At 42.9% G+C, this 13,635-nt stretch overlaps 14 non-coding genes across 14 annotated transcripts; 6 read left to right on the top strand and 8 right to left on the bottom strand.

Moving 5' to 3' along the window:
* Positions 1–1,265: 1,265 nt before the first annotated feature.
* On the bottom strand, positions 1,266–1,375 carry TRNAL-CAA (transfer RNA leucine (anticodon CAA)). Its single transcript has 2 exons — positions 1,338–1,375; positions 1,266–1,311 (listed from the first exon to the last, which is right to left on the bottom strand). It is a non-coding gene; the product is annotated as a tRNA-Leu (tRNA).
* A 277-nt stretch (positions 1,376–1,652) lies between these two features.
* Positions 1,653–1,725, top strand: TRNAR-UCG (transfer RNA arginine (anticodon UCG)). The gene has a single exon. It is a non-coding gene; the product is annotated as a tRNA-Arg (tRNA).
* A 1,154-nt stretch (positions 1,726–2,879) lies between these two features.
* Positions 2,880–2,989, bottom strand: TRNAL-CAA (transfer RNA leucine (anticodon CAA)). The gene is made up of 2 exons: positions 2,952–2,989; positions 2,880–2,925 (listed from the first exon to the last, which is right to left on the bottom strand). It is a non-coding gene; the product is annotated as a tRNA-Leu (tRNA).
* A 277-nt stretch (positions 2,990–3,266) lies between these two features.
* On the top strand, positions 3,267–3,339 carry TRNAR-UCG (transfer RNA arginine (anticodon UCG)). Its single transcript has one exon. It is a non-coding gene; the product is annotated as a tRNA-Arg (tRNA).
* A 1,154-nt stretch (positions 3,340–4,493) lies between these two features.
* Positions 4,494–4,603, bottom strand: TRNAL-CAA (transfer RNA leucine (anticodon CAA)). The gene is made up of 2 exons: positions 4,566–4,603; positions 4,494–4,539 (listed from the first exon to the last, which is right to left on the bottom strand). It is a non-coding gene; the product is annotated as a tRNA-Leu (tRNA).
* A 1,477-nt stretch (positions 4,604–6,080) lies between these two features.
* Positions 6,081–6,190, bottom strand: TRNAL-CAA (transfer RNA leucine (anticodon CAA)). Its single transcript has 2 exons — positions 6,153–6,190; positions 6,081–6,126 (listed from the first exon to the last, which is right to left on the bottom strand). It is a non-coding gene; the product is annotated as a tRNA-Leu (tRNA).
* A 279-nt stretch (positions 6,191–6,469) lies between these two features.
* Positions 6,470–6,542, top strand: TRNAR-UCG (transfer RNA arginine (anticodon UCG)). Its single transcript has one exon. It is a non-coding gene; the product is annotated as a tRNA-Arg (tRNA).
* A 1,154-nt stretch (positions 6,543–7,696) lies between these two features.
* TRNAL-CAA (transfer RNA leucine (anticodon CAA)) lies at positions 7,697–7,806 on the bottom strand. The gene is made up of 2 exons: positions 7,769–7,806; positions 7,697–7,742 (listed from the first exon to the last, which is right to left on the bottom strand). It is a non-coding gene; the product is annotated as a tRNA-Leu (tRNA).
* Positions 7,807–9,310: 1,504 nt separating this feature from the next.
* TRNAL-CAA (transfer RNA leucine (anticodon CAA)) lies at positions 9,311–9,420 on the bottom strand. The gene is made up of 2 exons: positions 9,383–9,420; positions 9,311–9,356 (listed from the first exon to the last, which is right to left on the bottom strand). It is a non-coding gene; the product is annotated as a tRNA-Leu (tRNA).
* A 276-nt stretch (positions 9,421–9,696) lies between these two features.
* Positions 9,697–9,769, top strand: TRNAQ-UUG (transfer RNA glutamine (anticodon UUG)). Its single transcript has one exon. It is a non-coding gene; the product is annotated as a tRNA-Gln (tRNA).
* A 1,154-nt stretch (positions 9,770–10,923) lies between these two features.
* Positions 10,924–11,033, bottom strand: TRNAL-CAA (transfer RNA leucine (anticodon CAA)). The gene is made up of 2 exons: positions 10,996–11,033; positions 10,924–10,969 (listed from the first exon to the last, which is right to left on the bottom strand). It is a non-coding gene; the product is annotated as a tRNA-Leu (tRNA).
* A 277-nt stretch (positions 11,034–11,310) lies between these two features.
* On the top strand, positions 11,311–11,383 carry TRNAQ-UUG (transfer RNA glutamine (anticodon UUG)). Its single transcript has one exon. It is a non-coding gene; the product is annotated as a tRNA-Gln (tRNA).
* Positions 11,384–12,537: 1,154 nt separating this feature from the next.
* On the bottom strand, positions 12,538–12,647 carry TRNAL-CAA (transfer RNA leucine (anticodon CAA)). Its single transcript has 2 exons — positions 12,610–12,647; positions 12,538–12,583 (listed from the first exon to the last, which is right to left on the bottom strand). It is a non-coding gene; the product is annotated as a tRNA-Leu (tRNA).
* Positions 12,648–12,924: 277 nt separating this feature from the next.
* TRNAR-UCG (transfer RNA arginine (anticodon UCG)) lies at positions 12,925–12,997 on the top strand. Its single transcript has one exon. It is a non-coding gene; the product is annotated as a tRNA-Arg (tRNA).
* The last annotated feature ends 638 nt before the right edge of the window (positions 12,998–13,635 follow it).

Genomic DNA, 13,635 nt, shown 5'->3' with positions numbered 1-13,635 from the left:
TTTCCAGTGGAAAATGGTTTCTTCATAAACAGGCATGAGACCGCGTGGCCTAATGGATAAGGCGTCTGACTTTGGATCAGAAGATTGAGGGTTTGCGTCCCTTTGTGGTCGTTGAGCTCTGTTCTTGTCACTTCTGTAGAGTATTTGCTCCTCTTGTTGTAAATGTCCTCGGAGACTTTGCAAAAGCCTGTGCTTCCTCACTCATGCTTATCATTCAATCCCTGCCCTTGACTGTTTACAGCTACAAAGGTGGCTGCTTTTGCTGAGCTTTCACCACAATGTCAATGACGCTAACTCTTTTCTTACAACTTGTGCAAGTCCCAGCAAAGTTTTTACATCAACTTCAAATAAACACTGCTAGTCCACACTGGGATTCTAACCTTTGCCTTACTTTGAACCCAATACCCTGATGGACCTTGGAAGAGACTCTAAGTAAACTATATGACCCAGGGTTCAAACATTCATGGTGGCATCTCCCTTTCTGCTAAGCATTTTGTTTACTAACATGAGAAAATTAATTTCCTATATGATTTAGGAAAGCCTTGTCTGCAATTCTGCTGTAAGCCAGACTTTTACAAAGGTGCAGACACAGCATGTCAAGTGGCACGATGCGATTCCTTCTTGTTGCAAGCTCAACAATTTCAAAAGGTTGCCTCGGTTCCCAATTTATATGAAGAGTTCTTGCCTGAAATTTGGAAAGTATGTCTGTCATTTCCTCTGAAAAGATATGATCCACACCGCAAATGGAACACTGCAATTGGTTTTCTTGCAACCTGAACTCTTTTCAAGGAAGGGTCCGTTGAAATTTCAACAAATGAGTCTTGTCAGAAGAGGGAATAACCTCACCTCTTTCACCAAAGGTCAGAACATACAGGGAAGACCTGTAAGTTATTGCCAAAACCTATCTCCTGAGTTCGGTCTCCTTACATATTTGTCACTTTACCTGTACACTAACCTTTTAAGATTTAGCAAAACAAATTGCCTCCAAAGCTTCTGATCCTGATGAAGTGAACTAGAAGAGAAGATGAGCTAACCCATATGACTGTAGGTGTGCCAAAGGGGATGGAATTTGTCAGTTTGTAAAACGTGTGTTAGAAAGCTTGTAGAAAAAAGTCGGCCTTGTTCCTTTTCTGCGAGATTTTCCAAAAGTCCATGTGAGGTTGCTGTTGAGAAGGCCCTTTGAAGAGCCTAGTAAATGAAAAGACCCAAGAGCTTGTTTTGGCAGGCCTGACCAATGTGCCATGATGGACAAAGTGAAAAAGCACTGTCAGAAGTGGGATTTGAACCCACGCCTCCATTCAGAGACCAGAAGGCCCATGAGAAGGGAAGAGAAGCCTCTTGAGTCTGGCGCCTTAGACCACTCGGCCATCCTGACAAGCGGTGTACAATGTACCCATGCAGCTGGCACAATGACTATACTTAACAGAGAAGAGACAACCACAAACTTAGCCTAGAAGACTTCATGAACACTGCAAGGCATGTTTTTTTCTCTGAAAACACTCATCAAACTGCCATTTTGGATCACTGCAATACCTTAGACAGCAATGTCATGTGCCTGCTCTAACAAATGAAATCCTTTGTGCTCCTTGAGCGTCTTTTCCTATGCGGTGGCTGTTTCCAGTGGAAAATGGTTTCTTCATAAAGAGGCATGAGACCGCGTGGCCTAATGGATAAGGCGTCTGACTTCGGATCAGAAGATTGAGGGTTCGAGTCCTTTCGTGGTCGTTGAGCTCTTTTCTTGTCACTTCTGTAGAGTATTTGCTCCTCTTGTTGTAAATGTCCTCGGAGACTTTGCAAAAGCCTGTGCTTCCTCACTCATGCTTATCATTCAATCCCTGCCCTTGACTGTTTACAGCTACAAAGGTGGCTGCTTTTGCTGAGCTTTCACCACAATGTCAATGACGCTAACTCTTTTCTTACAACTTGTGCAAGTCCCAGCAAAGTTTTTACATCAACCTCAAATAAACACTGCTAGTCCACACTGGGATTCTAACCTTTGCCTTACTTTGAACCCAATACCCTGATGGACCTTGGAAGAGACTCTAAGTAAACTATATGACCCAGGGTTCAAACATTCATGGTGGCATCTCCCTTTCTGCTAAGCATTTTGTTTACTAACATGAGAAAATTAATTTCCTATATGATTTAGGAAATCCTTGTCTGCAATTCTGCTGTAAGCCAGACTTTTACAAAGGTGCAGACACAGCATGTCAAGTGGCACGATGCGATTCCTTCTTGTTGCAAGCTCAACAATTTCAAAAGGTTGCCTCGGTTCCCAATTTATATGAAGAGTTCTTGCCTGAAATTTGGAAAGTATGTCTGTCATTTCCTCTGAAAAGATATGATCCACACCGCAAATGGAACACTGCAATTGGTTTTCTTGCAACCTGAACTCTTTTCAAGGAAGGGTCCGTTGAAATTTCAACAAATGAGTCTTGTCAGAAGAGGGAATAACCTCACCTCTTTCACCAAAGGTCAGAACATACAGGGAAGACCTGTAAGTTATTGCCAAAACCTATCTCCTGAGTTCGGTCTCCTTACATATTTGTCACTTTACCTGTACAGTAACCTTTTAAGATTTAGCAAAACAAATTGCCTCCAAAGCTTCTGATCCTGATGAAGTGAACTAGAAGAGAAGATGAGCTAACCCATATGACTGTAGGTGTGCCAAAGGGGATGGAATTTGTCAGTTTGTAAAACGTGTGTTAGAAAGCTTGTAGAAAAAAGTCGGCCTTGTTCCTTTTCTGCGAGATTTTCCAAAAGTCCATGTGAGGTTGCTGTTGAGAAGGCCCTTTGAAGAGCCTAGTAAATGAAAAGACCCAAGAGCTTGTTTTGGCAGGCCTGACCAATGTGCCATGATGGACAAAGTGAAAAAGCACTGTCAGAAGTGGGATTTGAACCCACGCCTCCATTCAGAGACCAGAAGGCCCATGAGAAGGGAAGAGAAGCCTCTTGAGTCTGGCGCCTTAGACCACTCGGCCATCCTGACAAGCGGTGTACAATGTACCCATGCAGCTGGCACAATGACTATACTTAACAGAGAAGAGACAACCACAAACTTAGCCTAGAAGACTTCATGAACACTGCAAGGCATGTTTTTTTCTCTGAAAACACTCATCAAACTGCCATTTTGGATCACTGCAATACCTTAGACAGCAATGTCATGTGCCTGCTCTAACAAATGAAATCCTTTGTGCTCCTTGAGCGTCTTTTCCTATGCGGTGGCTGTTTCCAGTGGAAAATGGTTTCTTCATAAAGAGGCATGAGACCGCGTGGCCTAATGGATAAGGCGTCTGACTTCGGATCAGAAGATTGAGGGTTCGAGTCCTTTCGTGGTCGTTGAGCTCTTTTCTTGTCACTTCTGTAGAGTATTTGCTCCTCTTGTTGTAAATGTCCTCGGAGACTTTGCAAAAGCCTGTGCTTCCTCACTCATGCTTATCATTCAATCCCTGCCCTTGACTGTTTACAGCTACAAAGGTGGCTGCTTTTGCTGAGCTTTCACCACAATGTCAATGACGCTAACTCTTTTCTTACAACTTGTGCAAGTCCCAGCAAAGTTTTTACATCAACCTCAAATAAACACTGCTAGTCCACACTGGGATTCTAACCTTTGCCTTACTTTGAACCCAATACCCTGATGGACCTTGGAAGAGACTCTAAGTAAACTATATGACCCAGGGTTCAAACATTCATGGTGGCATCTCCCTTTCTGCTAAGCATTTTGTTTACTAACATGAGAAAATTAATTTCCTATATGATTTAGGAAATCCTTGTCTGCAATTCTGCTGTAAGCCAGACTTTTACAAAGGTGCAGACACAGCATGTCAAGTGGCACGATGCGATTCCTTCTTGTTGCAAGCTCAACAATTTCAAAAGGTTGCCTCGGTTCCCAATTTATATGAAGAGTTCTTGCCTGAAATTTGGAAAGTATGTCTGTCATTTCCTCTGAAAAGATATGATCCACACCGCAAATGGAACACTGCAATTGGTTTTCTTGCAACCTGAACTCTTTTCAAGGAAGGGTCCGTTGAAATTTCAACAAATGAGTCTTGTCAGAAGAGGGAATAACCCCACCTCTTTCACCAAAGGTCAGAACATACAGGGAAGACCTGTAAGTTATTGCCAAAACCTATCTCCTGAGTTCGGTCTCCTTACATATTTGTCACTTTACCTGTACACTAACCTTTTAAGATTTAGCAAAACAAATTGCCTCCAAAGCTTCTGATCCTGATGAAGTGAACTAGAAGAGAAGATGAGCTAACCCATATGACTGTAGGTGTGCCAAAGGGGATGGAATTTGTCAGTTTGTAAAACGTGTGTTAGAAAGCTTGTAGAAAAAAGTCGGCCTTGTTCCTTTTCTGTGAGATTTTCCAAAACTCCATGTGAGGTTGCTGTTGAGAAGGCCCTTTGAAGAGCCTAGTAAATGAAAAGACCCAAGAGCTTGTTTTGGCAGGCCTGACCAATGTGCCATGATGGACAAAGTGAAAAAGCTCTGTCAGAAGTGGGATTTGAACCCACGCCTCCATTCGGAGACCAGAAGGCCCATGAGAAGGGAAGAGAAGCCTCTTGAGTCTGGCGCCTTAGACCACTCGGCCATCCTGACAAGCGGTGTACTATGTACCCATGCAGCTGGCACAATGACTATACTTAACAGAGAAGAGACAACCACAAACTTAGCCTAGAAGACTTCATGAACACTGCAAGGCATGTTTTTTTCTCTGAAAACACTCATCAAACTGCCATTTTGGATCACTGCAATACCTTAGACAGCAATGTCATGTGCCTGCTCTAACAAATGAAATCCTTTGTGCTCCTTGAGCGTCTATTCCTATGCGGTGGCTGTTTCCAGTGGAAAATGGTTTCTTCATAAAGAGGCATGAGACCGCGTGGCCTAATGGATAAGGCGTCTGACTTTGGATCAGAAGATTGAGGGTTTGCGTCCCTTTGTGGTCGTTGAGCTCTGTTCTTGTCACTTCTGTAGAGTATTTGCTCCTCTTGTTGTAAATGTCCTCGGAGACTTTGCAAAAGCCTGTGCTTCCTCACTCATGCTTATCATTCAATCCCTGCCCTTGACTGTTTACAGCTACAAAGGTGGCTGCTTTGCTGAGCTTTCACCACAATGTCAATGACGCTAACTCTTTTCTTACAACTTGTGCAAGTCCCAGCAAAGTTTTTACATCAACTTCAAATAAACACTGCTAGTCCACACTGGGATTCTAACCTTTGCCTTACTTTGAACCCAATACCCTGATGGACCTTGGAAGAGACTCTAAGTAAACTATATGACCCAGGGTTCAAACATTCATGGTGGCATCTCCCTTTCTGCTAAGCATTTTGTTTACTAACATGAGAAAATTAATTTCCTATATGATTTAGGAAAGCCTTGTCTGCAATTCTGCTGTAAGCCAGACTTTTACAAAGGTGCAGACACAGCATGTCAAGTGGCACGATGCGATTCCTTCTTGTTGCAAGCTCAACAATTTCAAAAGGTTGCCTCGGTTCCCAATTTATATGAAGAGTTCTTGCCTGAAATTTGGAAAGTATGTCTGTCATTTCCTCTGAAAAGATATGATCCACACCGCAAATGGAACACTGCAATTGGTTTTCTTGCAACCTGAACTCTTTTCAAGGAAGGGTCCGTTGAAATTTCAACAAATGAGTCTTGTCAGAAGAGGGAATAACCCCACCTCTTTCACCAAAGGTCAGAACATACAGGGAAGACCTGTAAGTTATTGCCAAAACCTATTTTTCACTTTACCTGTACACTAACCTTTTAAGATTTAGCAAAACAAATTGCCTCCAAAGCTTCTGATCCTGATGAAGTGAACTAGAAGAGAAGATGAGCTAACCCATATGACTGTAGGTGTGCCAAAGGGGATGGAATTTGTCAGTTTGTAAAACGTGTGTTAGAAAGCTTGTAGAAAAAAGTCGGCCTTGTTCCTTTTCTGCGAGATTTTCCAAAAGTCCATGTGAGGTTGCTGTTGAGAAGGCCCTTTGAAGAGCCTAGTAAATGAAAAGACCCAAGAGCTTGTTTTGGCAGGCCTGACCAATGTGCCATGATGGACAAAGTGAAAAAGCTCTGTCAGAAGTGGGATTTGAACCCACGCCTCCATTCGGAGACCAGAAGGCCCATGAGAAGGGAAGAGAAGCCTCTTGAGTCTGGCGCCTTAGACCACTCGGCCATCCTGACAAGCGGTGTACTATGTACCCATGCAGCTGGCACAATGACTATACTTAACAGAGAAGAGACAACCACAAACTTAGCCTAGAAGACTTCATGAACACTGCAAGGCATGTTTTTTTCTCTGAAAACACTCATCAAACTGCCATTTTGGATCACTGCAATACCTTAGACAGCCATGTCATGTGCCTGCTCTAACAAATGAAATCCTTTTTGTGCTCCTTGAGCGTCTTTTCCTATGCGGTGGCTGTTTCCAGTGGAAAATGGTTTCTTCATAAAGAGGCATGAGACCGCGTGGCCTAATGGATAAGGCGTCTGACTTCGGATCAGAAGATTGAGGGTTTGAGTCCCTTCGTGGTCGTTGAGCTCTGTTCTTGTCACTTCTGTAGAGTATTTGCTCCTCTTGTTGTAAATGTCCTCGGAGACTTTGCAAAAGCCTGTGCTTCCTCACTCATGCTTATCATTCAATCCCTGCCCTTGACTGTTTACAGCTACAAAGGTGGCTGCTTTTGCTGAGCTTTCACCACAATGTCAATGACGCTAACTCTTTTCTTACAACTTGTGCAAGTCCCAGCAAAGTTTTTACATCAACCTCAAATAAACACTGCTAGTCCACACTGGGATTCTAACCTTTGCCTTACTTTGAACCCAATACCCTGATGGACCTGGGAAGAGACTCTAAGTAAACTATATGACCCAGGGTTCAAACATTCATGGTGGCATCTCCCTTTCTGCTAAGCATTTTGTTTACTAACATGAGAAAATTAATTTCCTATATGATTTAGGAAATCCTTGTCTGCAATTCTGCTGTAAGCCAGACTTTTACAAAGGTGCAGACACAGCATGTCAAGTGGCACGATGCGATTCCTTCTTGTTGCAAGCTCAACAATTTCAAAAGGTTGCCTCGGTTCCCAATTTATATGAAGAGTTCTTGTCTGAAATTTGGAAAGTATGTCTGTCATTTCCTCTGAAAAGATATGATCCACACCGCAAATGGAACACTGCAATTGGTTTTCTTGCAACCTGAACTCTTTTCAAGGAAGGGTCCGTTGAAATTTCAACAAATGAGTCTTGTCAGAAGAGGGAATAACCCCACCTCTTTCACCAAAGGTCAGAACATACAGGGAAGACCTGTAAGTTATTGCCAAAACCTATCTCCTGAGTTCGGTCTCCTTACATATTTGTCACTTTACCTGTACACTAACCTTTTAAGATTTAGCAAAACAAATTGCCTCCAAAGCTTCTGATCCTGATGAAGTGAACTAGAAGAGAAGATGAGCTAACCCATATGACTGTAGGTGTGCCAAAGGGGATGGAATTTGTCAGTTTGTAAAACGTGTGTTAGAAAGCTTGTAGAAAAAAGTCGGCCTTGTTCCTTTTCTGCGAGATTTTCCAAAACTCCATGTGAGGTTGCTGTTGAGAAGGCCCTTTGAAGAGCCTAGTAAATGAAAAGACCCAAGAGCTTGTTTTGGCAGGCCTGACCAATGTGCCATGATGGACAAAGTGAAAAAGCTCTGTCAGAAGTGGGATTTGAACCCACGCCTCCATTCAGAGACCAAAAGGCCCATGAGAAGGGAAGAGAAGCCTCTTGAGTCTGGCGCCTTAGACCACTCGGCCATCCTGACAAGCAGTGTACAATGAACCCATGCAGCTGGCACAATGACTATACTTAACAGAGAAGAGACAACCACAAACTTAGCCTAGAAGACTTCATGAACACTGCAAGGCATGTTTTTTTCTCTGAAAACACTCATCAAACTGCCATTTTGGATCACTGCAATACCTTAGACAACAATGTCATGTGCCTGCTCTAACAAATGAAATCCTTTGTGCTCCTTGAGCGTCTTTTCCTATGCGGTGGCTGTTTCCAGTGGAAAATGGTTTCTTCATAAATAGGCATGAGACTGTGTGGCCTAATGAATAAGGCGTCTGACTTTGGATTAGAAGATTGAGGGTTCGAGTCCCTTCGTGGTCATTGAGCTCTGTTCTTGTCACTTCTGTACAGTATTTGCTCCTCTTGTTGTAAATGTCCTCGGAGACTTTGCAAAAGCCTGTGCTTCTTCACTCATGCTTATCATTCAATCCCTGCCCTTGACTGTTTACAGCTACAAAGGTGGCTGCTTTTGCTGAGCTTTCACCACAATGTCAATGACGCTAACGCTTTTCTTACAACTTGTGCAAGTCCCAGCAAAGTTTTTACATCAACCTCAAATAAACACTGCTAGTCCACACTGGGATTCTAACCTTTGCCTTACTTTGAACCCAATACCCTGATGGACCTGGGAAGAGACTCTAAGTAAACAAGATGACCCAGGGTTCAAACATTCATGGTGGCATCTCCCTTTCTGCTAAGCATTTTGTTTACTAACATGAGAAAATTAATTTCCTATATGATTTGGGAAATCCTTGTCTGCAATTCTGCTGTAAGCCAGACTTTTACAAAGGTGCAGACACAGCATGTCAAGTGGCACGATGCGATTCCTTCTTGTTGCAAGCTCAACAATTTCAAAAGGTTGCCTCGGTTCCCAATTTATATGAAGAGTTCTTGCCTGAAATTTGGAAAGTATGTCTGTCATTTCCTCTGAAAAGATATGATCCACACCGCAAATGGAACACTGCAATTGGTTTTCTTGCAACCTGAACTCTTTTCAAGGAAGGGTCCGTTGAAATTTCAACAAATGAGTCTTGTCAGAAGAGGGAATAACCCCACCTCTTTCACCAAAGGTCAGAACATACAGGGAAGACCTGTAAGTTATTGCCAAAACCTATCTCCTGAGTTCGGTCTCCTTACATATTTGTCACTTTACCTGTACACTAACCTTTTAAGATTTAGCAAAACAAATTGCCTCCAAAGCTTCTGATCCTGATGAAGTGAACTAGAAGAGAAGATGAGCTAACCCATATGACTGTAGGTGTGCCAAAGGGGATGGAATTTGTCAGTTTGTAAAACGTGTGTTAGAAAGCTTGTAGAAAAAAGTCGGCCTTGTTCCTTTTCTGCGAGATTTTCCAAAAGTCCATGTGAGGTTGCTGTTGAGAAGGCCCTTTGAAGAGCCTAGTAAACGAAAAGACCCAAGAGCTTGTTTTGGCAGGCCCGACCAATGTGCCATGATAGACAAAGTGAAAAAGCTCTGTCAGAAGTGGGATTTGAACCCACGCCTCCATTCGGAGACCAGAAAGCCCATGAGAAGGGAAGAGAAGCCTCTTGAGTCTGGCGCCTTAGACCACTCGGCCATCCTGACAAGCGGTGTACTATGTGCCCATGCAGCTGGCACAATGACTATACTTAACAGAGAAGAGACAACCACAAACTTAGCCTAGAAGACTTCATGAACACTGCAAGGCATGTTTTTTCTCTGAAAACACTCATCAAACTGCCATTTTGGATCACTGCAATACCTTAGACAGCAATGTCATGTGCCTGCTCTAACAAATGAAATCCTTTGTGCTCCTTGAGCGTCTTTTCCTATGCGGTGGCTGTTTCCAGTGGAAAATGGTTTCTTCATAAAAAGGCATGAAACCGCGTGGCCTAATGGATAAGGCGTCTGACTTTGGATCAGAAGATTGAGGGTTCGAGTCCCTTTGTGGTCGTTGAGCTCTGTTCTTGTCACTTCTGTAGAGTATTTGCTCCTCTTGTTGTAAATGTCCTCGGAGACTTTGCAAAAGCCTGTGCTTCCTCACTCATGCTTATCATTCAATCCTTGCCCTTGACTGTTTACAGCTACAAAGGTGGCTGCTTTTGCTGAGCTTTCACCACAATGTCAATGACGCTAACTCTTTTCTTACAACTTGTGCAAGTCCCAGCAAAGTTTTTACATCAACCTCAAATAAACACTGCTAGTCCACACTGGGATTCTAACCTTTGCCTTACTTTGAACCCAATACCCTGATGGACCTGGGAAGAGACTCTAAGTAAACTATATGACCCAGGGTTCAAACATTCATGGTGGCATCTCCCTTTCTGCTAAGCATTTTGTTTACTAACATGAGAAAATTAATTTCCTATATGATTTAGGAAATCCTTGTCTGCAATTCTGCTGTAAGCCAGACTTTTACAAAGGTGCAGACACAGCATGTCAAGTGGCACGATGCGATTCCTTCTTGTTGCAAGCTCAACAATTTCAAAAGGTTGCCTCGGTTCCCAATTTATATGAAGAGTTCTTGCCTGAAATTTGGAAAGTATGTCTGTCATTTCCTCTGAAAAGATATGATCCACACCGCAAATGGAACACTGCAATTGGTTTTCTTGCAACCTGAACTCTTTTCAAGGAAGGGTCCGTTGAAATTTCAACAAATGAGTCTTGTCAGAAGAGGGAATAACCCCACCTCTTTCACCAAAGGTCAGAACATACAGGGAAGACCTGTAAGTTATTGCCAAAACCTATCTCCTGAGTTCGGTCTCCTTACATATTTGTCACTTTACCTGTACACTAACCTTTTAAGATTTAGCAAAACAAATTGCCTCCAAAGCTTCTGATCCTGATGAAGTGAACTAGAAGAGAAGATGAGCTAACCCATATGACTGTAGGTGTGCCAAAGGGGATGGAATTTGTCAGTTTGTAAAACGTGTGTTAGAAAGCTTGTAGAAAAAAGTCGGCCTTGTTCCTTTTCTGCGAGATTTTCCAAAACTCCATGTGAGGTTGCTGTTGAGAAGGCCCTTTGAAGAGCCTAGTAAATGAAAAGACCCAAGAGCTTGTTTTGGCAGGCCTGACCAATGTGCCATGATGGACAAAGTGAAAAAGCTCTGTCAGAAGTGGGATTTGAACCCACGCCTCCATTCAGAGACCAAAAGGCCCATGAGAAGGGGAGAGAAGCCTCTTGAGTCTGGCGCCTTAGACCACTCGGCCATCCTGACAAGCAGTGTACAATGAACCCATGCAGCTGGCACAATGACTATACTTAACAGAGAAGAGACAACCACAAACTTAGCCTAGAAGACTTCATGAACACTGCAAGGCATGTTTTTTTCTCTGAAAACACTCATCAAACTGCCATTTTGGATCACTGCAATACCTTAGACAACAATGTCATGTGCCTGCTCTAACAAATGAAATCCTTTGTGCTCCTTGAGCGTCTTTTCCTATGCGGTGGCTGTTTCCAGTGGAAAATGGTTTCTTCATAAATAGGCATGAGACCGTGTGGCCTAATGAATAAGGCGTCTGACTTTGGATTAGAAGATTGAGGGTTCGAGTCCCTTCGTGGTCATTGAGCTCTGTTCTTGTCACTTCTGTACAGTATTTGCTCCTCTTGTTGTAAATGTCCTCGGAGACTTTGCAAAAGCCTGTGCTTCTTCACTCATGCTTATCATTCAATCCCTGCCCTTGACTGTTTACAGCTACAAAGGTGGCTGCTTTTGCTGAGCTTTCACCACAATGTCAATGACGCTAACTCTTTTCTTACAACTTGTGCAAGTCCCAGCAAAGTTTTTACATCAACCTCAAATAAACACTGCTAGTCCACACTGGGATTCTAACCTTTGCCTTACTTTGAACCCAATACCCTGATGGACCTGGGAAGAGACTCTAAGTAAACAAGATGACCCAGGGTTCAAACATTCATGGTGGCATCTCCCTTTCTGCTAAGCATTTTGTTTACTAACATGAGAAAATTAATTTCCTATATGATTTAGGAAATCCTTGTCTGCAATTCTGCTGTAAGCCAGACTTTTACAAAGGTGCAGACACAGCATGTCAAGTGGCACGATGCGATTCCTTCTTGTTGCAAGCTCAACAATTTCAAAAGGTTGCCTCGGTTCCCAATTTATATGAAGAGTTCTTGCCTGAAATTTGGAAAGTATGTCTGTCATTTCCTCTGAAAAGATATGATCCACACCGCAAATGGAACACTGCAATTGGTTTTCTTGCAACCTGAACTCTTTTCAAGGAAGGGTCCGTTGAAATTTCAACAAATGAGTCTTGTCAGAAGAGGGAATAACCCCACCTCTTTCACCAAAGGTCAGAACATACAGGGAAGACCTGTAAGTTATTGCCAAAACCTATCTCCTGAGTTTGGTCTCCTTACATATTTGTCACTTTACCTGTACACTAACCTTTTAAGATTTAGCAAAACAAATTGCCTCCAAAGCTTCTGATCCTGATGAAGTGAACTAGAAGAGAAGATGAGCTAACCCATATGACTGTAGGTGTGCCAAAGGGGATGGAATTTGTCAGTTTGTAAAACGTGTGTTAGAAAGCTTGTAGAAAAAAGTCGGCCTTGTTCCTTTTCTGCGAGATTTTCCAAAACTCCATGTGAGGTTGCTGTTGAGAAGGCCCTTTGAAGAGCCTAGTAAATGAAAAGACCCAAGAGCTTGTTTTGGCAGGCCTGACCAATGTGCCATGATGGACAAAGTGAAAAAGCTCTGTCAGAAGTGGGATTTGAACCCACGCCTCCATTCAGAGACCAAAAGGCCCATGAGAAGGGAAGAGAAGCCTCTTGAGTCTGGCGCCTTAGACCACTCAGCCATCCTGACAAGCGGTGTACAATGAACCCATGCAGCTGGCACAATGACTATACTTAACAGAGAAGAGACAACCACAAACTTAGCCTAGAAGACTTCATGAACACTGCAAGGCATGTTTTTTTCTCTGAAAACACTCATCAAACTGCCATTTTGGATCACTGCAATACCTTAGACAACAATGTCATGTGCCTGCTCTAACAAATGAAATCCTTTGTGCTCCTTGAGCGTCTTTTCCTATGCGGTGGCTGTGTCCAGTGGAAAATGGTTTCTTCATAAATAGGCATGAGACCGTGTGGCCTAATGGATAAGGCGTCTGACTTCGGATTAGAAGATTGAGGGTTCGAGTCCCTTCGTGGTCATTGAGCTCTGTTCTTGTCACTTCTGTACAGTATTTGCTCCTCTTGTTGTAAATGTCCTCGGAGACTTTGCAAAAGCCTGTGCTTCCTCACTCATGCTTATCATTCAATCCCTGCCCTTGACTGTTTACAGCTACAAAGGTGGCTGCTTTTGCTGAGCTTTCACCACAATGTCAATGACGCTAACTCTTTTCTTACAACTTGTGCAAGTCCCAGCAAAGTTTTTACATCAACCTCAAATAAACACTGCTAGTCCACACTGGGATTCTAACCTTTGCCTTACTTTGAACCCAATACCCTGATGGACCTGGGAAGAGACTCTAAGTAAACTATATGACCCAGGGTTCAAACATTCATGGTGGCATCTCCCTTTCTGCTAAGCATTTTGTTTACTAACATGAGAAAATTAATTTCCTATATGATTTAGGAAATCCTTGTCTGCAATTCTGCTGTAAGCCAGACTTTTACAAAGGTGCAGACACAGCATGTCAAGTGGCACGATGCAATTCCTTCTTGTTGCAAGCTCAACAATTTCAAAAGGTTGCCTCGGTTCCCAATTTATATGAAGAGTTCTTGCCTGAAATTTGGAAAGTATGTCTGTCATTTCCTCTGAAAAGATATGATCCACACCGCAAATGGAA

This window comes from Hyperolius riggenbachi, chromosome 8 (assembly GCF_040937935.1).
Source record: "Hyperolius riggenbachi isolate aHypRig1 chromosome 8, aHypRig1.pri, whole genome shotgun sequence".
In the NCBI taxonomy this organism is placed as follows: domain Eukaryota; kingdom Metazoa; phylum Chordata; class Amphibia; order Anura; family Hyperoliidae; genus Hyperolius; species Hyperolius riggenbachi.
The sequence above is the reverse complement of the archived record's forward strand: the minus strand, read 5'-3'. Positions and strand labels throughout refer to the sequence as shown.